General features: G+C 37.8%; 1 long non-coding RNA gene across 1 annotated transcript; it reads right to left on the reverse strand.

The window, feature by feature from the left end:
* Window positions 1–308: 308 nt before the first annotated feature.
* Window positions 309–8,832, reverse strand: LOC119620632 (uncharacterized). The gene is made up of 3 exons (XR_005237170.2): window positions 8,690–8,832; window positions 3,851–4,027; window positions 309–2,508 (listed from the first exon to the last, which is right to left on the reverse strand). It is a non-coding gene; the product is annotated as an uncharacterized lncRNA (long non-coding RNA).
* Window positions 8,833–24,710: the final 15,878 nt, after the last annotated feature.

The following is a 24,710-nucleotide window of genomic DNA, read 5'->3' on the forward strand; positions in this document are numbered from 1 at the left end:
ACTCTGTTCTACAGAATATCAACATCTACAAAAATAGGTTAGTATATGATTCCATGGGTGGGGAAAGGATTCTGTGATAAAAGACGCTGAAAAATGCTAAAGATTTTGGGATTCACAATGCACCTTAGCCCACTAAAGAATCTGAAAAGACTCTCAGGGAAAAACTTGTATAACTTCTCTGGATTCCTTATATGCTATTAGATCTCTAGAACTCTTCCATTTCACAGGAACATATATTTTGGGAAATTTTATTGCGGATACTATATTAATTTTCTAGGGTTGCTTTAACAAATTAGCAATAATTGGGTGGCTCAAAACAACAGATATTTATTCTGTCACAGTTCCGGAGGCCAGAAGTCTCAAACCAAAGTGTTGGCAAGCATACACTCCTTCCAAACACTAGGGAGGAATCCATTCCTTGCTTCTTCCAACTTCTGATGGCCCCAGGGGCTCCTTGGCTTGTGACTGCACCACTCAAACTTCTGCCCACATGGTCGCATTGCATCCTCCTCTTCTGTTTCTCTCCACTTATCAGAATACATGCAATTGCATCTAGGGCCCTCTCAGATAAACCAGGTAAGCTCCTTGTCTCCAGATCCATTTAAGGTCATATTTCCTCTTAACATGTAAGGTTATATTCACAGGTTTCAGGAATTAGGGAGCAGACATATGTTTTTAGTGACCACCATTTAACACACTACACATGTTAATTGATAAACATCAAAATGATAACTTCAACTTGATTCAGTTTAATTCTACTCAGCCATCATCTGATGAGCCCATAGTATGTGCCAAGCACTGTCTTAGGCCACATCATAAAATGATTCAGAGCCTAATTATTACCCATAAGCAATTTACATCCCAGTGGAGGAAATGGACATGACAGTGGATTAATACCATGCAGAGTGACAGGTGCTTATAAAGTTATAATCAAAGCAGAACTGAGGAAGGGATTACTTCTTCCTAGGGAAATAGGGAGAGTTTTCCAGAGGAGGAGATTATTCCGTTGAGATTTGAAGAATGAGTAACAGTTTCCCAGGCAGAGTACCAAAGGAATTTCAGGTGGAAGAAACACCATGGTCAAACATACAGATCATGGTGACAGAGGAAACTTGTGAAGATAAAATGAAAAAATGCATGCAAAGCTACTAGCACAGTAGTTGGCACTCAGTAATGTTACCTGTTTCTCTTAAACTAAAGAGGGTAGAAGCAGGAGATAAGACTGAAGTCTTAGGCAGGCACCAGACTGTTCTAAACTTAGTTTGGTGTATTTGTGTCTTTGTGTGTATCCATACGAACATGGAACAGGGCCATAGAGGGGAACTTAGAGAAGGTTCGGTAAGAATGGGGTTTAGAAAATTATGTATGCAAATAGAAATAAAAAACAGTAAACTTCAGCCAATAGACAGTTATTTTGGAAGAAAAAGAACGGATTTAGTCAATAGCTAGATGGTTGGTTGACTGAATTTATTCACTAAAGCAAACAAACACACACGCACAATAGTCTGCAGATACTTCCACAGTAACTGGGGAGCAGTTGCATCACTTACATGGGACTTAATTTTTTTGGTCATGCCTCAGTACATGCTCTCAAAAGCCACATGGAGCAGTGTTATGCCCAGTGTTGAGGGCCTAGCACTCGAATGACACTTTAGAATGCTTATTTCTAGTAATAGTCTACACCTTGATGAATGGCCTTATTTTAACGACATTGGCATGTTGGCCGGGATGGAACTGGAGCTGGGTCTGCCAACTTCTGTTGCCAGTGAGACATTTCTCACCTGGTAACCATCATTTGCAAGGGCCTGGAGTTCATGAAGCTAAATTTTGACACAAACAAATGAGTTTTCCCATGAGTCCTTAGGTGACCTTTTAGGTCTCAGCTCAAATTTCATTTCCTCAGAGATCTCCATTCCATCTAAAATAGCTCCACTCTGAGCCCAGTTTATCTTTACTACTGCACTCTGTGCTTTACCCAAACTATCCCTATCACAGTCTGTAATATCCAGTTCATTCATGTTTCCATGTGTTTATTTTTACTTTCTCATCTTCTACTAGAATGTAAATTCTGAGGCCAGTACCTCCTCTGTCTTGTTCAACTTTATAGTCCCTACACATAGAATAGGATCTGGCATACTTGTTGGTCAATAAATATTTCTCAAATAAATGAGTGAATGAAGAATGGAATCAGGGAATAATTAAACTGATAAAGGGGTCAGAATGGATGCTATAGGAAATAAAAGGCAATGCAATATTCCCTTTTAGTAATTGGATCAACCACTTCAGAATAAGTAACATAGCACACACAAAAAAATTAGGTGTAAATGGTCCCTCATAGAATGAGCTCTCACTTAAACTTTTTGAAGGAGTTCCCACAATAACTTTACCTTTGACATTTAGCAATTGTCCATATTCTGTTTGTGAGGAATGTTTTGTACAGGGAAGAGCCAGACTGGGTCTCTCAAGACCTGATCTTCATAATGCAAACAAACTTCTGGGAGTATTTTTCTAAAAAATAAAAGAAAGAGTTCCTCTTACTTGCAAAAAAATGATAGAGATTAAACAGTATTGCTTGACTCCCATAAATAAATGCAAATCATACTTACTGAAACTGAAAAAGAGTAAATTCTAAATTGATTATTTAACTAAGATAATAGGAAGCAGTGAGTACTTCAAAACATGTCCCAAGTTTCTGACGTAGAGGAATTAGCCTCTAGCAGCCTGACATTTTATGAGTGATTGTGTTAACCCAAGTGACAATTGAAGATCATGGAACTGCACAGAGGGAGAAGAAAAATAATGGCACACCTTGCCCTAGGGAAAGTAATTTATTCCAAGAACAATTCTAGAAGATTGTACTTAAAATATGCTGTGGCTATCCCAAACATGAGATGGTAGATAATTACAGCCAGTAAAGATTAAACAAAAATAAAGTAATACAAGATGGACTTCATTTCTACTTTTATGAGAGTTGCTTGTATCTCTCCTGATATTGTGCCTATAAGCCTCTGAACTTGACCCTATCTTCTGGGATTATGCCTAAAGGCTGGGTCCTCGGCCAAGCAAGGCAGACTTGAGACAATTACACCAGGAGGTCAAGCTTCTTTCATAGGAACTTAGCAAGGTTTTTAAGCACTTCTCATGAATAGTTTTAAGCAAAATTAAGGCACATAGGCTGTTGGATTCATTTCTTTGAGTAAATCCACTCCACAAAATGTTAAGTAATATATTAGGTGTAAAAACATTGGAGAGATCTGTACTACAGAACCTCAGCATTCTGAACTTTACCCTCTTCTATCTAGTATGTTTCATGAACACATAAATGAAGAGACAGACAGCATGTGTACCAATCTTGCAGACACCAGAAAACTACAGTACCTTCTTAGGTATTAATCAGCATTCAAAAAGTTGGCAGAAGAGTTGAAACTGAACAATTCAATGCTTCAATTTAAGGGAAAAGTTTAACTGCAGGTTAAATAGAACAGATCTGACTAAGCAACAGTTCTTGGGGGAAAAAGACAGAGTTTTAATTACCTGCAAATTCCATATGAACTAGAAGCAACAGGGTTTGTAGAATAAAATATGTACTCACAACCATCTAGGACTGTAATTTCAAAGCTAAAAAAGACCAAGCCTGGCTTAATTAATATTTTTGAGTGAACGAACAAAGGAACAATTTAATAAATGAGATAACTGAAAAATAATTTTAAGGTTTTACTAGGCAAAACTGGTCATTCAAAGGGTTGTATCAAATATTTCTTCACAACTGTGGCTGTAAATATCCGATAGATTGCTTTATAAAGTAGTAAACTCCCCAAAGTTGGCCTTATAAAAGTAAATGGCGACCTACCTTACAAAGAAGCTTTGAGTTGCATGAGGGAAATGGGCCAGATGACTTCCAATGCTCTCTCCATCTTAGGAGTCACTTGAAAAATTTTTTACCGAGAGATGGTAGAGATGACATCCACAAAAGAAGGAATTTCTTTTTCCAGACCAGAAGGGAATCTGGTGAACACTCTTCTTCACCCTAGGACAGAGAGAGAGAGAGAGAGAGAGAGAGAGAGAGAGAGAGAGAGAGAGAGAAACATAGAAGTTAAGTGTGAAGTTACAATGACCTAGATAAAAATCTCAGCTCTTCTACCATAGAATTGCAAACTTGGAACATGTTAGTTATCTCTCTAAGTCCAAGTCTTCTCGTCTATAAATTGGGAATAATATTATTCACTAGACAAGATGGTGTCCTGGCAGAAGAAGATAAAGAATATAGCATCTAGCATTAACTAAATGTACAACAGCTAGTGTTCAACGTGAAATCTATGTGTTCAAGCATATGTCAAGGCTGAGTGAGTCCCTGGGGGCAGTTACTTGTCTCTTGTCCTGCCCTTCTGGAAAAAAGTGCATCAAATTGCATTGATTTTGTATGCTGTACATCCTACTATAGATATTTCTTTATTTCTCTCTAAGATTGGCTTAGCTTTTCTCTTTTGCCTCCTATAAAGGCCTTCATCTTGAAAACATAAACACACACAAAGAGACAAACAGAGAGAAAGAGACAGGCAGAGAGAGAGAGATGTTTTGAAACCCTGAAGTTAATTTTATTTTGGAAATAAATGTGCTAACCAAGCCAAGCCAGTCACAGATAAGCGTTTCCCTCAATCGTTTACAATTAAAATTTCCTCAAAACTAAGATTCAGACTATATTTGCAAGGTTGTAAAGCTGTGGTTTCTCTTGGGCACGCAGATTTTGCAATTCAGCAAGCTTCAGAGGAATACCTGAAAGTTAATAACACCTTGGATATACTTTTGCATTTCCTTTGCATGAGCATTACATTTTGAAAAACAAGAATCAGCATGTTTGCTAGACAAAAGACAAAATGTTTTAAAATACAGTTTCTGTCAAACATCTCACAAGCCCTTCTGAGATCATTTTCAGAGTGATAAACTTCTCTTAAAACAGAAATATAGTCAGTTCTCTCTAGAAGAGAAAAACTAAATTTCATGTCCATTGACACAAACAGCCACAGAGGGGAAGATAAACAACATCGCTATCATGCTAAGCAACGGCATGGATCAACAGTCCGTTCAACTCCCCTCTCATTACTCAGAGACTGCTTTTGCTGTGGAAAGTGCACACCGTTCTGAAATTCCAGGTAAATGGAATCAAAAGTCATGGCAGAAAGAAAGGACAAGGAAATTGGCATGTGTTGGCACTGTGCAAAGCACTGTGTTTTCTAATTTAATCCTCAGGACAAATCTATGAGGTAAGTTGCATTGTCCTCATTATAAAGATAAGTTATTTGAGGGCTGCTGAGGTTAAGTGAGTTTTTCAAACCAGGCAGACCTTTCAATATTTCTTTCTCACTGCGGTGGGTAAGCGTAAGAAAATGTTCATCCTTAGATTCATTACTAATTTTTTTTTTTCCTGCTGTTGAAATAATTATTTTACTTTGCATCAAATATCTTTGAGTCTATATAGTCATGTATTTCTCATCCACATTTTCATTTTAAAATCAAGGCTAATGCAATTCCATTCCTAGATATTTACTCAAAGAATTAAAACAGGCACTCAAATAGGTACATGTAACTCATGCTCACAGCGGCACAATTCACAATTGCCAAAAGGTAGAAACAGCCTTAATCTTCATCAACAGATGAATAGATAAACCGACTGTGGATATCTATTCTATTGTGTATGTATCTACAAAATAGAATAATATTCAACCATAAAAAGAAATGAAGTACTGATAACACGCTATGATGTAGCTGTATCTACAAAACATGTTGAATGAAAGAAGCGAAACACAAAACATTACCTATTGTATGATTCCATGTATGTGAAATACTGTATCCAGAATAGATAAATTTATAGAAACGGAACGCAGATTGACAGTGGTCAGGGCTGTGGAGGAGGGAGTAACAAGAAAAAATGCTTGATGGGTAATGGACTTTACTTCGGGGTGATGGAAATGTTTTGGAACTAAATAGAAGTAGGTGATGTTACACTGAATTGTCCACCTTAAAATGGTTGATTTTATGTTTTATACATTTCATCTAAATGAAATTTAAATCAATTATAAATTGATCTTTAAAGTCAGGACTAATGACATTTCATCCAAGATTGCTGCTGAGGGCTCTCTTCTTTTTTGCTTTTCGAGATGGAGTCTTGCTCTGTCGCCCAGACTGGAATGCAGAAGCGATCTCGGCTCACTGCAACCTCCGCCTCTTGGGTTCAGCTTCTCCCTAGAAGCTGAGATTCCAGGTGTGCGGCACAGCGCGCGGATAATTTTTGTATTTTTAGTAGAGATGGAATACCGCCATGTTGGCCAGCCTGGTATCGAACTCCTGACCACAAGTGATCCATCCGCCTCAGCCTCCCAGAGTGCTGAGATTACAGGAGTGAACCACCGCGCCCAGCAACTGAGGGCATTTTCTTTGTTGAAGAAAGAAATAGTGATGATCAAATTTGTAATTTTCTTGTATTAAATGCCTAGAACTCTACAGTCAACAGATGGCGCTCTAGTTCCAATTGTTAAGGAAGCTCTCTACCCATTCCCAAGCAAAGGGTTGTTTTCGTCAATGAAAAGAAAATAAACACTTGTGCTTTAACTTTTTTAAGTAGCTTAAAAAAATAAATAACGCGTCTTAATTCCTTTCACAAATTACTTTCAACTCAATTATGACGTTAATATTAGACAGCGACTTTTAGAACAGAAGTCACACTTGAAAATATTACGTGGATCAAAACAGTAGTTAGAATTTTAAAAAGCAACAGTTTTACAAGCAGATAGACCTGGATTCTAATTTAAACCCTATCATTGCTCACTGTGCGTCCTTGAGCCATTTGCTGAATCTGTTTGAATCTCAGTTTCCTCTTCTGCAAAATTTTAACAATAATACCTACTTCTGAAGGTAGTTTTGATAATTAGAAATAATGTCACGTGCTTTGCAAAACATTTAGTATGTAATAACTACTCAGAAAGATATAGCTATTCTAATTAGTGACAGAGAACATACAAACATACAAGTAGGATTTCTCTGCCTTAGATCATGTGTGTTTAAATGAGTTTGAAGCATCAGAGATCTAGTTGTAAATTCTGAGTCAGCTCAAAATGTCACATGGCTATGCTTTCTCTAAACCAATCATTGAAATTATGCCATATTAATATAGTAGAAAGTTTGTAATATATTTTTAGGTAGAGAGAAAAAAAAGGTTATAAAATGGTAATACAGTGTCATCCCAATTTTGTTTAAAAACAGTATACATCTGGTAGGATATAAACCAAAATGTTAAAGTTAGTTATCTCTGGTTTATGAGACTATAGTTTATTTCTATATTTTTAATACTTTAATGAATTTTAAATATTTTCTATAATAAATATTTTTTCATGACAAAAAGAAATGTCATGTAATAATATGAAGTCAAACATATATTAAATATTGATACTGCAAAAATTTTCTTTTGTGAACCACTTGAATCCATAGAGGGACCACCCTCAGAGCTCAAACACAGTGCTCCAGGGCCCTACCTGCTGCTTAGAATTCCCCATAGGAGAAAAGAGAAAAAGAAAAACCAAGCCCAGCGATGCTTCTCTGTGCCAGTTTTTTAAGCCAGCATATATAGAAGTATCTAGAAGATATACAAATGATTAGGAAGCAGGAATTTCAGTCAGCCACATTATTTAGGATCATATCAAACACATCCCTAAAAATTAAAACAAAAACACTGATTTCAGTATTTCTTATTAATCTTAACTCATGAGACAAAGCCTTTGTATCAATTCATAATAAATTTAGGAGTATTCGTGAAAAATTTTAAACACAATATATACTTTGACCAACAACCCCACTTCTTGGACTCTGACCTATAGAAAGACACATTTGTGCACCAAGTTTCATGGCCAGGAATTGTACAGGAAAACACTGTTTGTAAGAACAAAGATTTCCACTAAAGGGAAAATGATTTTAACATTATGAAACATTTATACTATGAAATGCTATGCACCTGCTAAATAGAATGCTATAGACTTCTACATATGGACATGGAATCATCTCCTACACATATTAATTGTAAGAAAAATAAGGAATTCAAGAACTATTTCCCAAAGAACACCCTTTGACGTTTTAATAAATCTACATGTGTGTATACATTTGTATATTTATATATGTAAATACATAGAAATATTGAAAAGGTCTAGAAAGATAAATACCTCATGATTAACAATAATTATGTCTAGGAAAGGTAGTTTTTAAAACTTTGTATTTTCTGAATTGTTTTAATTCCTTCATACACACATATTTCCATTTATAAACTTGAATTCAGTTGAACTCTTGGCAGGGATGGAAGACACAGTGTCCATCTAGCCACAGAGACATAACTGATAGCTCAGACTGGTTAGAGAATCAATTCATTCACTCATTCAACAAACATTTATTGAATATTTACAAGGTGCCAAGACTATGCTAGAAACTGTAGGGGCAAAAATGAACATAGTAAAACACAGTCTCTGTCTTCAAATTTTCCAGGAAGGTATACATAGTTCATCAAAAAAAAAATCTGCATTTTCACTCGTTCTTGTATGTTTTTTATAAAGTTAGTAGGAATAATGGTTTCTTAGTGTTGCAGAAAACGCAATAATGAATCACTAACAATGAATCAACAGTGGCTCGAGGAAACGTCTTTATGACTTACATCCTTGAGCTTTGAAGAATTGATTCCGCTCCCACCTCCTAACATATACCCTTCTTCTACCCCTAAGCTCACAGTTGATGCCAAAGTCTCTTTATCGTGAGTTACACGGAGACGTGAGCAGTGATGCAAGCTATGTGGCGTCTAAATCCACTGTTAATCTCTAGGTAAACCGGTATGAATGCAGCAACAGGAAGGACCACAAGATGGCAGACTGGAGATGAGTCGTGGAGCCTACAGCAGGCGATGAGGCGCTACAGCCAATGGAATCCCGTAGCCCTGCCAACTGAAGAGAGACTGGGAAGGGCTTTACAGTTCTGTTAAATGGAGGGATCAGAGCGAAGAACAATTTTGGCACCAGTCTAGTTCTCGCTCACATTTCTTAGTGTTCTATTTAGTTGTTTTTACCATCTAAAAAAAAAAAAAAAGTTCATCTCTTCTTCCCACCCCAGATATTCATACTCATCAAAATCAACCATACCTTTCTATTTTAGTATGATTGAGTAGTAGAATTTTTAAATTGGACAAGATCTCCCCAAATTTGAGGACGAGGTGCTTCATGCATAGGGAGGAGGCAGAAAGATAGACAGGGACCTGGTGGTACAAAGAAGCACAAGTCCACATTGTCATGAGGAAAGGCCCTTTTCACGGTGTATGGGGACTAGAGTTGAGAAATTATTTTCAGGAGGGTTGTGTGAGTAAGGCCAAAACTGTAATTTCCCAGACATTATACCTGTACATGCAGAGAAACATAGGTAAAGATATTGAGTAATGTGAAAGTGTACATTGGTGCTGCTGTTCTTATTTAAGCAGATAAAGTATCTACATAACCTATGACCCAGCCATTTCATTCCTGGGCATAGATCTCAAATAAATCCTCACACAGGTTTGTAAGCATATATGCACAAAGATGACGGGGTGGTTTGTAGTGTCCAGCAACTGGAGGTAACCTGGGTGCTCATAATTGGAAGAGTAGATCAGTAACTGATGGGGTGGTTTGTAGTGTCCAGCAACTGGAGGTAACCTGGGTGCTCATAATTGGAAGAGTAGATCAGTAACTGATGGGGTGGTTTGTAGTGTCCAGCAACTGGAAGTAACCTGGGTGCTCATAATTGGGAGAGTAGATCGGTAACTGATGGGGTGGTTGGTTTGTAGTGTCCAGCAACTGGAGGTAACCTGGGTGCTCATAATTGGGAGAGTAGATGAGTAACTGGTGGCTTACAGATATTTACAGGATCATGCATAAAAGGGCAAATGGCCAAGCAGCACATGTTTTGACCTGCCAACACGGTGTTGACCAGGATGCCTCTTGGAGACAGAAGGAACAGACATCTGGGACCACCAATATTGTCCTATCATACTCTGAGATAGTACACAGCAATCTGGCAGGGCCAACTGTCTGACTCCAGGAAAAGGATATTGAACCTTGAGCTAGGAGGTTTGAAAGCTATGATTGAGGTGGCATTGGCCTCTTTTGAAAAGCAAAAACCCAATAGTGTATTTTGAGAACATTGATAATTTGTTGTTAAGATAATTTACGTAAAAAGTCAGCCAAGAGCGGTGGCTCATGCCTGTAATCCTAGCACTTTGGGAGGCTGAGTGGGTGGATTGCCTGAGCTCAGGAGTTCAAGACCAACATAGACAACATGTTGTAACCGCATCTCTACTAAAATGCAAAAAAAAAAAAATTAGCCTGGAATGGTGACGTGGGCCTGTAGTCCCATCTACTCAGGAGGCTGAGGCATGATAATCACTTGAACCCAGGGGGAGGAGGTTGCAGTGAGTCGAGATCACACCACTGCACTCTAGCCTGGGCCACAGAGCAAGACTCTGTCAAAAAAAAAAAAAGTCAAAGGCAGAATAATTAATACTGTGTGGTGTAGACACAGAGTCAACTTTATTGACCAGAACAGAATAGACATCAGGAAGGGAGTACACCTGTGAAAGACTAAATGTACAAAAATACAGAAGTCTGACATTGCCAAACATTGGTAAAGATTTGAATCAATGGATATTCATAAACGTCTGATGGGAACATAAATCAATTTAATCACTTTGGAAAACAGTTTGACACCTTCATATTTAGTTAAATAGTTTACATGCAAAGACCAAGCAATTCCACTCTTAGGTACCCTAGAAACTAGAACAATTGTTGGACATGTATACCAAGAGAAATGAATAGAACATGTATCACAGTATCCTTTGTATCAGCAAAAATTGAAAAAAAAAAAAGAAAAAACTTTCCAATTTCCAACAACAGGAGAGTGACTAAATGAATTACAGTACAGAATAATTATACAGTGGAATATTACACAACCTAAAACTGAATGAACTAAAGCTACTCACAAGCATAGAAATACATTTTGGAAACATATGTGGAATGAAATAAGTCACAGAAGATGACATACAGCATGATACAAATAGAATGTTCAAAATCAAGCAAAAGTATACAATGTTATTGTTAGAGAAACATTAATTAAAAAGAATTAAACTTCTAAAATTGTAAGAGAATTGCAAGCATAAAATTCAAGAGAGGAGTTAGTTACCACTTAGAGCGGAGGCACAGGCTGGGCTTGGGGACAATCACATTCCTAAAAGGGCTGACTGAGTAAAGATCAGTGATGGAGTCGCAGATATGCCTTATATAACTTATATAAATGTTATTGTGATTTTTATACATTAATTATTACATTAAAGATTTTAACATATGTATTAAAAGTAAAAAAACAAAATCCAGACATTAATGACAGGATGTATTCAGGCATGTTTAGCAGTTCACTTTTCTCTTGTATTTATTTCCTTTAATACTTCCTTAAATGTACAAGAGTTAAACATTATGCTCTTCAGATTCTTTCTCATAGGAAAGTATTCTGTCAAAGAAGAACAGAGGTAGATTAGGAGAAAAAAAGGAAAATCAAAGAACACTTCCAAGTATAATGGGGCCCTGAAGAAACAAGTTTTAATTTGTCACTATGGTAAAGGTAAACTTCAGATGGTAAAGGGAACTTCATTTCTCTTTACATCACTTTGTCTGATTGAAAAATTCCACATACACACGTTTTAGTCATTCAAACTAGCCCACCAATTTAAGGGTAGGTTATGAGGGCCTGCCATTTGTAAAATGTTAACTTGCAACAGGATATCTCTGCTAGCCTAGAGAGTAGAGCATGGGTAGATTTGTGCATTATTGGTTTGTGTCTGCTGCCCATAATTTAACAAAACTTACTTAAAATTCTGAAGGACTATGGAACAAAATGTGCTTGTTTTTGTATAACATAAAATTTAAATTCTCATTTTAAGTACTTAGCCTATTATTTTTTAATGTTTGACACCTTAGACCCTTGTAATTTTGCAAAGACCCCCATAAATTTGGATCAAAAGCAATTCAGCTAACTTTGTATTTTGTGTAAGATCATTCTCAGCCATATTTGATCTATTTCTTAGGTCATGTTTTTCCTGAATACCAGACTTCTTTAGTAGATGCTGAGGAATGAAAGCATGATATAAAGAACAAAGGTTTTAGAGTGTTAGGACATGAGTTTGAGTCTGACTTACTTACGAAATAGTTCAAGTTACTTAGCCTTTCTGGCCTTCAATTTACTCATCTGGAAAATGAAGGAAATAATTGCATTAGCCAAGATTTTTGTGTGTGTGTAATTCAATTCAAGTTGTTTGTCAATTCAATTCACGATCACTTAAAAAACAAATTCAGGAACTTCACATTGCTGGAAGTTCAGTAGTCAATGCAATTAGATATAGAACGTCATAAGTCTCTTTTCCCATCTCAACTTTCTGCCTCTCTCCAAATACTCACATTCTTATTCAAGCAAACTGTCATCATTTGGTAGGAAAAACTACTTCTAATTGACCTAGAGTCACATTCTTCCAGCTCAGCTAATTCAGGAGGATTTTTATTTTTAAAAAAAGGATAATTCTCTCACCCAACATCAGGTTGATCTTTTTAATGCTCATTTCTAAGCCAATTACTGCTCCAAGAATGATAGGCTGTTATAATTGGTCCACCTGAGATCACATGCTCACCCCTGGGAACAAAGCAGTAGATATACTAATTGACAGACTCACCAGGGCCACTTGTTTTGGACAAGATGCCCACAGCAGGCAGAAGTGCTGTAGAGCTGAAACTGTCAGTTTTCCACTACAGTAGTAATTTCTCTAGCTAGAGTGTTACAATGACTGAAAATTTGGGACACAGCACTTTATATATTGTAGAATACATTACATCTTTGGTTAAGGTGATTGATCAAGTGGGCTTCATCCCTGGGATGCAAGGCTGATTCAACACACGCAAATCAATAAACGTAATCCAGCATATAAACAGAACCAAAGACAAAAAACCACATGATTATCTCAACAGATGCAGAAAAGGCCTTCGACAAAATTCAACAACCCTTCACGCTAAAAACTCTCAATAAATTCGGTATTGATGGAACGTATCTCAAAATAATAAGAACTATTTATGACAAACCCACAGCCAATATCATACTGAATGGGCAGAAACTGGAAGCATTCCCTTTGAAAACTGGCACAAGACAGGGATGCCCTCTCTCACCACTCCTATTCAACATAGTGTTGGAAGTTCTGGCTAGGGCAATCAGGCAAGAGAAAGAAATCAAGGGGATTCAGTTAGGAAAAGAAGAAATCAAATTGTCCCTGTTTGCAGATGACATGATTGTATATTTAGAAAACCCCATTGTCTCAGCCCAAAATCTCCTTAAGCTGATAAGCCACTTCAGCAAAGTCTCAGGATACAAAATTAATGTGCAAAAATCACAAGCATTCTTATACACCAGTAACAGACAGAGAGCCAAATCATGAGTGACCTCCCATTCACAATTGCTTCAAAGAGAATAAAATACCTAGGAATCCAACTTACAAGGGAGGTAAAGGACCTCTTCAAGGACAACTACAAACCACTGCTCAGTGAAATAAAAGAGGACACAAACAAATGGAAGAACATACCATGCTCATGCATAGGAAGAATCAATATTGTGAAAATGGCCATACTGTCCAAGGTTATTTATAGATTCAATGCCATCCCCATTAAGCTACCAATGACTTTCTTCACAGAATTGAAAAAGAACTGCTTTAAAGTTCATATGGAACCAAAAAAGAGCCCGCATCTCCAAGACAATCCTAAGCCAAAAGAACAAAGCTGGAGGCATCACGCTATCTGACTTCAAACTATACTACAAGGCTACAGTAACCAAAACAGCATGGTACTGGTACCAAAACAGAGATATAGACCAATGGAACAGAACAGAGCCCTCAGAAATAATACCACACATCTACAGCCATCTGATCTTTGACAAACCTGATAAAAACAAGAAATGGGGAAAGGATTCCTTATTTAATAAATGGCGCTGGGAAAATTGGCTAGCCATAAGTAGAAAGCTGAAACTGGATCCTTTCTTTTTCTTTTTTTTTTCTTTTTTTTTTTTTTTTTTTTTGAGATGGAGTCTTGCTCTGTTGCCCAGGCTGGAGTGCAGTGGCATGATCTCTCTGCTCACTGTGATCTCCGCTCACTGCGATCTCTGCTCACTGCAAGCTCCACCTCCCGGGTTCACACTATTCTCCTGCCTGAGCCTCTGGAGTAGCTGGGACTACAGGCGCCCACCACCATGCCTGGCTAATTTTTTGTATTTTCAGTAGAGACGGGGTTTCACTGTGTTAGCCAGGATGGTCTCGATCTCTGGACCTCATGATCCACCCGCCTCGGCCTCCCAAAGTGCTGGAATTACAGGCTTGAGCCACCACACCCGGCTGGATCCTTTCCTTATTCCTTATACGAAAATTAATTCAAGATGGATTATAGACTTAAATGTAGACCTAAAACCATAAAAACCCTAGAAGAAAACCTAGTTAATACCATGCAGGACACAGGCATGGGCAAGGACTTCATGACTGAAACACCAAAAGCAATGACAACAAAAGCCAAAATTGACAAATGGGATCTAATTAAACTAAAGAGCTTCTGCACAGCAAAAGAAACTACCGTCAGAGTGAACAGGCAACCTACAGAATGGGAGAAAATTTTTGCAATCTACTCATCTGACAAAGAGCTAATATCCACAACCTATAAAGAACTCAATCAAATTTACAAGAAAAAAAACAAACAACCCCATCGAAAAGTGGGCAAAGGATATGACCAGACACTTCTCAAAAGAAGACATTCATACAGCCAATAGACACATGAAAAAATGCTCATCATCACTCGCCATCAGAGAAATGCAAATCAAAACCACAATGAGATACCATCTCACACCAGTTAGAATGGTGATCATTAAAAAGTCAGGAAACAACAGGTGCTGGAGAGGATGTGGAGAAATAGGAACACTTTTACACTGTTGGTGGAACTGTAAAGAAGTTCAACCATTGTGGAAAACAGTGTGGTGATTCCTGAAAGATCTAGAACTAGAAATACCATTTGACCCAGCCATCCCATTACTGGGTATATACCCAAGGGATTATAAGTCATGCTGCTATAAAGACACATGCGCACATATGTTTATTGTGGCACTATTCACAATAGCAAAGACTTGGAATCAACCCAAATGTCCATCAGTGACAGACTGGATTAAGAAAATGTGGCACATATACACCATGGAATACTATGAAGCCATAAAAAAGGATGAGTTTGTGTCCTTTGTAGGGACATGGATGAAGCTGGAAACCATCATTCTCAGCAAACTGTCACAAGAACAGAAAACCAAATACCGCATGTTCTCACTCAAAGGTGGGAACTGAATAATGAGATCACTTGGACACAGGAAGGGGAGCATCACACACCGGGTCTTATTGTGGGAAGGGGGGAAGAAGGAAGGATAGCATTAGGAGATATACCTAATGTAAATGACAAGTTAATGGGTGCAGCACACCAACATTGCACATGTATACATATGTAACAAACCTGCACGTTGTGCACATGTACCCTAGAACTTAAAATACTAAAAAAAAAAAAAATGAAAATACTCAAAGAGAGAACATAAGATCCTATTAAAGTGAGGCATCTGTTCAAAACAAGTCATTTATTGTGTAAAATTGGAAAAACGATTATATATTTACAAAACAAACTTTATAAAAATGGAGGAAATAAATATTAGTTTTATGTTTAATATAGATTTTTTTTGAGAAATGAAAGTCATCACAAAATCTCCAGTGACTTTAAGTGCCCGCAGTAAACTAAATGTCTCATTTTCTGTCAAGAACTAAATGTGCTCAGGGGTGTGAACATGCCATGATTGCTTAGCTTAATGGGTGGGAAGTAAATGCACTCTTTACTAGAGGGAAAATTTTTTCTAAAGATCATTGCAACATTTATAGAACTACGCACAATTTTATAAAATTGAATGGTTGGAAGTGACCTGCAAAGTTCATCAAATCTTTGCTATGGCTTTAGAATGACAATCAAGAAAATATTAATAACTATCTTGAAATAGATTTTTTAAATGTCTTCCAGGGAGACCCTCTCTGGGGAATCCGTGTTCCATACAATAAATCAAGCTCCATCTTCACCTCTTCCCTTCCAGTTGCCAGGAGGTAATTGGATTACACTACAGCTCCCAGGGCAGTGGTTCTCAAACTGGATTATTCGTCAGAATCGCTTGGGAAACTTCATAAAATACAGACTTCCAGTCCCACTCTAGACATACCGAACCAGGGTCCAGGAGTCAGTCCTTTTTAAAAGCCTCCCTGAAGTGTCAGTCTATAGCTACTTTGATCTGTGCACTGGCTTTGGGGAATCACAGAGTTTAGGACTCTAAATGATAATTATATATATATATTATTTATATATATATAAATATATTTATATTTAAATTTTATATTTGTATTTTTTATATATACATATATATATATATGAAATTCAAGGGATACATATGCAGGTTTGTTACATGGGTATACCGCATGATGATGAGGTTTGTGACATGAATTGTCCCGTCATCTTGGTAACGAGCATAGTATCCAATAAGTAGTTTTTCAGTCTATGCCATGCTCTACCCCTCCCCTTCTAGTAGTCCCCAGTGTGTATTGTTCTTATCTTTATGTCCATGTGCATTCAGTGTTTAGCTCCCAGTTATCAACGAGAACATGTGGTATTTGGTTTTCTGTTCCTGCATTAGTTCGCTTAGGATAATGGCCTCTAGTTGCATCCATGTTGCTGCCAATGACTTGACTTCTTTCTTTTTTTATGGCTGCTTAGTATTCCATGGTGTGTACATCCACATTTACTTTATCCAATCCACCATTGATAGGCACCTATGTTGATTCCATGTCTTTGCTATTGTGAATAGCACTGTGATGAACATACAAATGCAGGGGTCTTTTTGATTGAATAATTTATTTTCCTTTGGATTTATACCCAGTAATTGCTTTGAGCACTACGGACATTTTGAGAATATTGATTCTTCCAATTCATGAGCATGGAATATTTTTCCATTTATTTGTGTTGTAGGACTAAGGAGGTATTTGATCATGACTCTAAGATGTCACTGTCAAGAGAAATGTATCTCCTATTTTATCAGCTACTGGGAGAGAAACAAGCAAGCTGTTTTTACTTTTCTTATTTTTTCTTTTGAGACAGGATCTCACTGTGTGTATCATCCAGGTTGGAGTGCAGTGGTGTGATCACAGCTCACTGCAGCCTCGATCTCCCAAGCTTAAGTGATCCTCCTGCCTCAGCCTCGTGAGTAGCTGGGACTAAATGCATGGGCCACCACACCCAGCTGTTGTTTTTTTTTTTTTAATTTCTTCAGAAAAGCAAAGTCTCATTATATTGCTGGGCTGGTCTCAAACTCCTGACTTCAAGAAATCCTCCTGCCTCAGACTCCCAAAGTGCTAAGATTACAGGCATGAACCACCACTCCCAGCTATGTTTTAATATTTGAAGTTCTAACTATATGAAGGAAGCCTGTGACTCTCCACGTTTTCTAATTTTACCTTCAGAATATTGATGTTAATATTCTGAATATTGACTATTAAAATATTGATATTAGTATCCAATTCTAAAACCTCTACAGGCAATACATTTTCTGTTACGTGATCTGGATGATTGAAAGTGCTACGAAAAGAGATGGAATTATCAAGAGGAGGAGAAACAATAAGTAGAAAAGCTCCCTTCATTTCATAATAGAGAGAATTTCCTGAATTTATTAAGAGTGGTTCCATTCTTTCTGAAAAGGTTATCAGTTCACATCCAAATGGGAAACTATCATGAAGTTATTAAGTACATGATGCTGAACAATTTTAAAGAGATCAAGCCATGTAAAAGGTTTTTTATCCTGCTTTTTTCTGTTTGTATTACATTTTAAACATTTTCCATGCAGTTATAATTCTTCACTTACATGTTGGAATGTACATGGCATATATGCATATGCATATACATGATCTGTATATAAATGCACCAAAATACTAGCATGTTAGCAATAGTGGGATTAATGATAATTTTAACTTTATTCATTTTTGTGTTTTTCAACCTTTCTATAAAGATTATGTAAAGAATTAAAGAGAAATACATGCTTTACAGCTTTTTAAAATAAAGAATAAGAGATTTTGCACTTTTTCTCAAGGCTGGTACCTTATACACAGAAAAATAAAGTATGAATCTTTACCTGATAGGGAAAGATTCCAGGAGAAATTAGGAGGGACCACTTACTATCTATTTCTAATTGGAATTTACATCCAGAATCAGCCCCTTCATTAAGGGAGAGAAACAAGCAAGCTGTTTTCACTTTTATATCCAGAATCCATTTATATCCAGAATCAGCCCCCTACATTAATTCTCTGTTAGTAATTTTCTAATATTTCTAATAGGATGTATTACTTTTTAAACAAGAAAAACATGATTTTTAAAAACTTGAAACCACAACCTTTGCATTAGAAGGAACTGTTTCACACTGGATTATTCTGTTACTGGAGATGCAACACCATTCCCTCTTGCTCTTACTCTGTTATTGTGTCTCTTGGTATGGTTCTTACATTTTGCTTTTTTTTTTTTTTTTTTTTTTTTTTATCATGGAGTTCCTCTTTTTAGAATTTTGGCACAGTTTTACTCTGGTCTGCTCCAGAATGCAAATTGTGCCCTACATGCAATAGTATCCATTCTCAGCAAAAGCCTAATCGGACAATCTCATAAGAGGGTGAATTCCTACCAATCACTTGCATAGGAGATTAAGAGATAGCACTTACTTCTTTTTCTTTTTCTTTCTTTCTTCTTTCTTTCTTTTTCTTTTTTTTTTTTTTTTTCTTTTTTCAATGAAGTCTCGAATCTCGCTCTGTTGCCCAGGTTGGAGTGCAGTGGCGCGATCTCCGCTCACTGTAACCTCCATCTCCCAGGGTTCACGTGATTTTCTTGCCTCAACCTCTCAAGTAGCTGGGATTATAGGCTCGTGCCACCATGCCCAGTATAATTTTTGTATTTTTAGTAGAGACAGGATTTCACCATCTTGGCCAGGCTGGTCTTGAACTCCTGACCTCAGGTGATCTGCCCACCTCAGCCTCCCAAAGTGCTGGGATTACAGGCGTGAGCCACCACGCCCAGCCCTAGAGATAGCACTTATTTCTGATAGCCAAGCAACAGCCTTAATATATCTAATCATGGTGCTCAATAAGCTAATTGCTTTGAGTTCTACTACTGGAAACACTTCAATATGTCGAGATTCAATGAGTGTCCAGGTAAGACATGGCTGATGAGAAGTACTTATTACCACATCCAAATGGACGAGATATGGTTTCATCATCATCACCACCACCACCATCTGTTTTGCACATAGCTACATCTCAAGTGCAAAGAAGAGACACTCAATGATTTCCTGCAAAGACTCATCTGGCAAGTAGTATACATTAATATGAACCATCTCCCACCCAACTTCATGAAAACAATTGATATAATGTTTGACTAACTATCTTTCTCATATAATTCATTTACTTGTTCCAACACTTTTAAAGTATCTATTCTGGCACTTACCAGCTAATTAGGGAGGGAAAGGGAGAACAAGACAAAGATAACCAGGATAGGCAGATTGGGATGCAAGAATAGACCAGTTAGTACATATTTCAGCTGTTTAGCAAAGGAATTGATTGTCCCAAGTATCAGCAAAGGAATTGATTGGCCCAAGTAAGACCCACCACTGTTGACCCCTTTAGCAGCTGGGACCATTCACTCCTCTGTGCCTCAGCTCAGCCTCCCGTGCCATGGAAGGGGAGAAGCCCTTCAAGCAGCTTCATAACAAAGAGTCAGTGTTTGGTGTATCTAAGGGCAACATCCTACCACAATTCCAGTGGTAATAGACCACACAAGAGTGAGCAGCAGTTTCCTGTGCTAGACAAAACCAAGTTCCTGATGCCTGATCACATCTGCATGAGTGAACTGACAAAGGTTCCTCGCTTGGCCAAACTTGAAGCAGGCCTTTGAACCTTCTCCTAGGCCCATCTGTGCACTTCCTTGTAAAATACAGTGTTAGCAAAGAGCCTGCTTAAGTCAGCTTAGCAAGACTCTCCCCACCCTCAGTATCTGATCACCCTTGATATCTGATCAGGTTCCGCATCCTCCACCATCCCTCAGGTGATGTTTGATCACCCTGGCCTGTCTTCAGGAAGAATTCTGTTAGGTCGGTTTAGTCAGAATCCCCCTTACCCTGATGTTTCCCCTAGTAACTGTCCATCCACTACCCCACACCCTGCTCTATGGCTATAAATTCCCATTTGCCCATGCTGTATTCAGAATTGAACCCAATCTTTCTCTTCCAGTGCAAGACATCTTTGCAGTGGTCCCTGTACCTATCTCAATGCTCCTAATAAAGGTTTTCTTCCCATGCTTTAACAAGTATCATTGATTTTTTTTTTTCTTTAACAGAACTCATTAAGACAATTAGAAGGCACTTACAACTCAATGCTAATCCAATCTTCTTCCTGTTGGTGAACAAAGTATGGTGGGCATTTTCTCACGGATTTTTGAAGCATATGAATCTAAGAAGGATGGAAATGGATTCCTGTATGTGGTGTATGCCTCTCAGGAGACATTTGGAATAAAATAGTCTGTGTAAGGTCAGAAAAATGCATTTATTCCAGAATTTCTGAAACCTTTACTAAGGAAAAAAGGAATGTTACCAACAGTTCATCTAATCACAGATCATCCAAACAGAGGTATTCTCACCTAGGGGTTTTAGGAAGTTGTTTTTGTATTTTCAAACAGAGAAAAAGCTCTAAATGAGCACATTCAGCTTTGGATACTATATTATTTAACTTAGACTATCTTGTTTTCAAATTTTATAAGCTTAAAAATAAAATACTTGGCATTCTAAGTCACAAAAACAAAAAAGAAGAAGAGAAAGTAATTAATGAGGATTAAGGACATCTGGCATGGTTTTCTGTTGGAGATGAAATTTAAATTAAGTCTCACAAAAAGGTTGAGACTCGGACAAGCAGAAATGAGAAAGATAAAATTGCATGCCAGGGAATGCAGTAAGTAAAACTTTGATATCTAAATTTTCACACTCTATTCAATAAACTATAAGAGAAGCATAAGGAGATAAGTTTGGATTCATGGATAGGACCTTGGGAGAATTTTGCTTTAATTTTTATTTTATTCATGTTTTATGAATATGAAACATTTTAAGCTTATAAAGAAATCCAGAAGGTATAGGATTGATAGTATAACAGGATGACTATAGTCAATAATAACTTAATAGTACATTTTAAATTACAAGGGTATAATTGGATTGTTGGTAACTCAAGGGATAAATGCCTGAGGGGATGAACACCTCATTTCCATGATGCGATTATTAAGCATTGCATGCCTGTATCAAAACATCTCATGTACCCCATAAATACATACACCTACTATGTACCCATAATTTTTTTTTTTTTTTAAATAAAGATACACAACAGAAAGCTATGTGTCTATCACAGACTTTAAATAGATGTTAAAATTTGGTGTCTGTGCCTGAGCTGGACATTTTAGGCTGGAGGCAGGCAGTAGACTGAGGGAATAACAACACCACGGGGCCAGCATGAAGTGTTTTATTAGACTCTGAACTACACTTAGAGATTGGGAGTGAGGGAGCGAGGGAAAAGAGATGTATAACAATTTTCCCAGTTAATTGTTTTTAACGCTGTATCATTCTTAAATACTGGTGCATAATGGAGATAAGAAAAAGACTGATACAAACTTTTAAGTTAAAATATAAACTATCAAAGAAAACTTTTACATGCTGCATCTACACAAGGACTACACTCCCAGAACCCACACTAGACCCTCCTCATAGGAATACACCTATTTCTCTCTTTTGCTGTTAGATAGACTTCTGTGGAGAAAATATGAGATATTCTCTTTCAAGTCATAAGGACTCACTGAAGTAGTACCTGTTATATGGAGCGTGGCATTCTAAATACTAAAATTATACTGTTTGCAACTTAAATTGAGTGTTATCCCATTAATCCAATAAATAAGAATGGGCAGAAACAATGGGAACCTTCTGGAGTCTTTCTCTGGAGGCAAGAGAAGATTTCCCCCACTGAATAAAATATAAAAGAATGGCAGAAATAAAAATGTTGCATTTTGATTTTGTCATGAGTCATATGTGTTCAATTTATCAGTTACTTACATGAAGTTTCAAGTGAGCAGTGCTAACCCTAACCCTTGTTCTTCTCCGTCCCGGAGGAGGGCTCAAGTCTCCAGGATGACATGAAGGGCAAGGAGGGAAATGCAGTCAGTGGGCTGCTCAGATTGCTCCATTCCTGGGCTGGCTTACGCATGGCACCAGGCAGTCCAGCCTGAGTCTCTGTCTGCTCTTCTACAGTGTCCTCCAGACCCTACTGTCAACCATGCAAAACAGATTATACCATGAGAAAACACAGTCACTGTTATGGACGGAGTGTTTATGTCTCCACCTCCACTTCCCCAGTTCATATGTTGAAGCCTTCACCTCCAGTGTGATGGTAGCAAAAAATGGGGTCTTTGGGAGGTAATTAGGTTTAGTGGAGGTCATGAGGAATTTATGTCCCTATAAGAAGAAGAGACATCAGAGCTTCCTCTCTCACCATGTGAGGACACAGCAAGAGGACAGCTGTCTGTAAACCAGGAAGAGCTTTCCTCAGAAATTGAATCAGCCAGTATCTTGATTTGGGCCTTCCAGCCTCCAGACTGTGAGAAATCAATGTCTGTTATTTCAGCCATCCAGTCTAGCGTATTTTGTGATAGCAGCCCAAGCTAAGACAGTCACATCATTTATTAATGATGAAAGAGCCCCAGAAGTTATCCGACTCTCAGTCTTTGATTTACAGGGATCGTAGTGTAACAATTAAGATTATGAGATCTAGTGCCTGAGTTCAAAGACTCAGCTCTGCTACTTACTCTGTGCCTCAATATCTCCTTTGTAAAATGGATATACTTTGTCACTTAGAGAACTGCTGTGAGAATTGGACAATACATAGAGTATATTCAGAAGAGTGCTTGACATTATGTGCTCAGTGCTGGTTTTATTATATATTTGTATAAAACCCAAGAACCATTCTAGTCTGTATTTCTTGTTTTGTATCCTCACAAATTCCTACCCAGTCTCATCCCCTTGGCAGGCTTATCAACTTACCTACATTCCTGTCCAAATTAGGCATATACCTCCACCTCCCCACATTTCCAAGAACTTGTCATTTGTTGTTGGGGTGGACTGATGGTCTAAATTACCTTATTTGGTGCCCTTGCTGTCCTTCTGGTGATAACTCTAATAGTAATTGATTTTCTACCAAGCATGCATAAAGCATATCTAGAAGGTTTACAGCTAAAAATATTAACCTTGTTCTGTGTATTTTCTCTTGCACTAATACCCCCTAGTCAACACTGAAACGCCAAAATTTTATTAATGTGAACTGCCAACCTCAGTGCCAGCTGCAGTTTCCCTTCTAAGAGGCATTTTTCCAGGGCTTTTACCTCTAAGATGATACAATGGGGAGAAGAGAGAGACAGCGGAGGAGCAATTTTAAAAGAACTATACAGACAGGAAGGCTTCGATAGGTGAGAAATAAGAATCTAATGCTGTATTATACAAAGAATGAAGAGAATGACTGTCTTGGAGCAGGGTTCACACTCATTTCTTGTGGACATTCCTGCCATGTAACAATCCTGGATATTTAGAAGGGCCCTCACCCCTTAATAGACAAGACCAAAGCAGGGGAAGTCTAATGAGAAAATCTTGCATCCTGATAAAGGTGATGAAATTTACCAGGGGAACTGAATTCGTGGGGAACTTCCTCGTGTGAAGGAGATATATATTCAGTTTCTGTGGTCAAATTGATTGAAAAATGAGAGAAATGCAAATCAAAACCACAATGAGATACCATCTCACACCAGTTAGAATGGCGATCATTAAAAAGTCAGGAAACAACAGGTGCTGGACAGGATGTGGAGAAATAGGAACACTTTTACACTGTTGGTGGAACTGTAAACTAGTTCAACCATTATGGAAAACAGTATGGCGATTCCTCAAGGATCTAGAACTAGATGTACCATATGACCCAGCCATCCCATTACTGGGTATATACCCAAAGGATTATAAATCATGCTGCTATAAAGACACATGCACACATATGTTTATTGCGGCACTATTCACAATAGCAAAGACTTGGAATCAACCCAAATGTCCATCCGTGACAGACTGGATTAAGGAAATGTGGCACATATACACCATGGAATACTATGCAGCCATAAAAAAGGATGAGTTTGTGTCCTTTGTAGGGACATGGCTGCAGCTGGAAACCATCATTCTTAGCAAACTATCACAAGAACAGAAAACCAAACACCGCACGTTCTCATAGGTGGGAACTGAACAATGAGATCACTTGGACTCGGGAAGGGGAACATCACACACCGGGGCCTATCATGGGGAGGGGGGAGGGGGGAGGGATTGCACTGGGAGTTATACCTGATGTAAATGACGAGTTGATGGGTGCTGACAAGTTGATGAGTGCAGCACACCAACATGGCACAAGTATACATATGTAACAAACCTGCACG

The sequence above is a fragment of the Chlorocebus sabaeus genome, chromosome 11 (genome assembly GCF_047675955.1).
Source record: "Chlorocebus sabaeus isolate Y175 chromosome 11, mChlSab1.0.hap1, whole genome shotgun sequence".
In the NCBI taxonomy this organism is placed as follows: domain Eukaryota; kingdom Metazoa; phylum Chordata; class Mammalia; order Primates; family Cercopithecidae; genus Chlorocebus; species Chlorocebus sabaeus.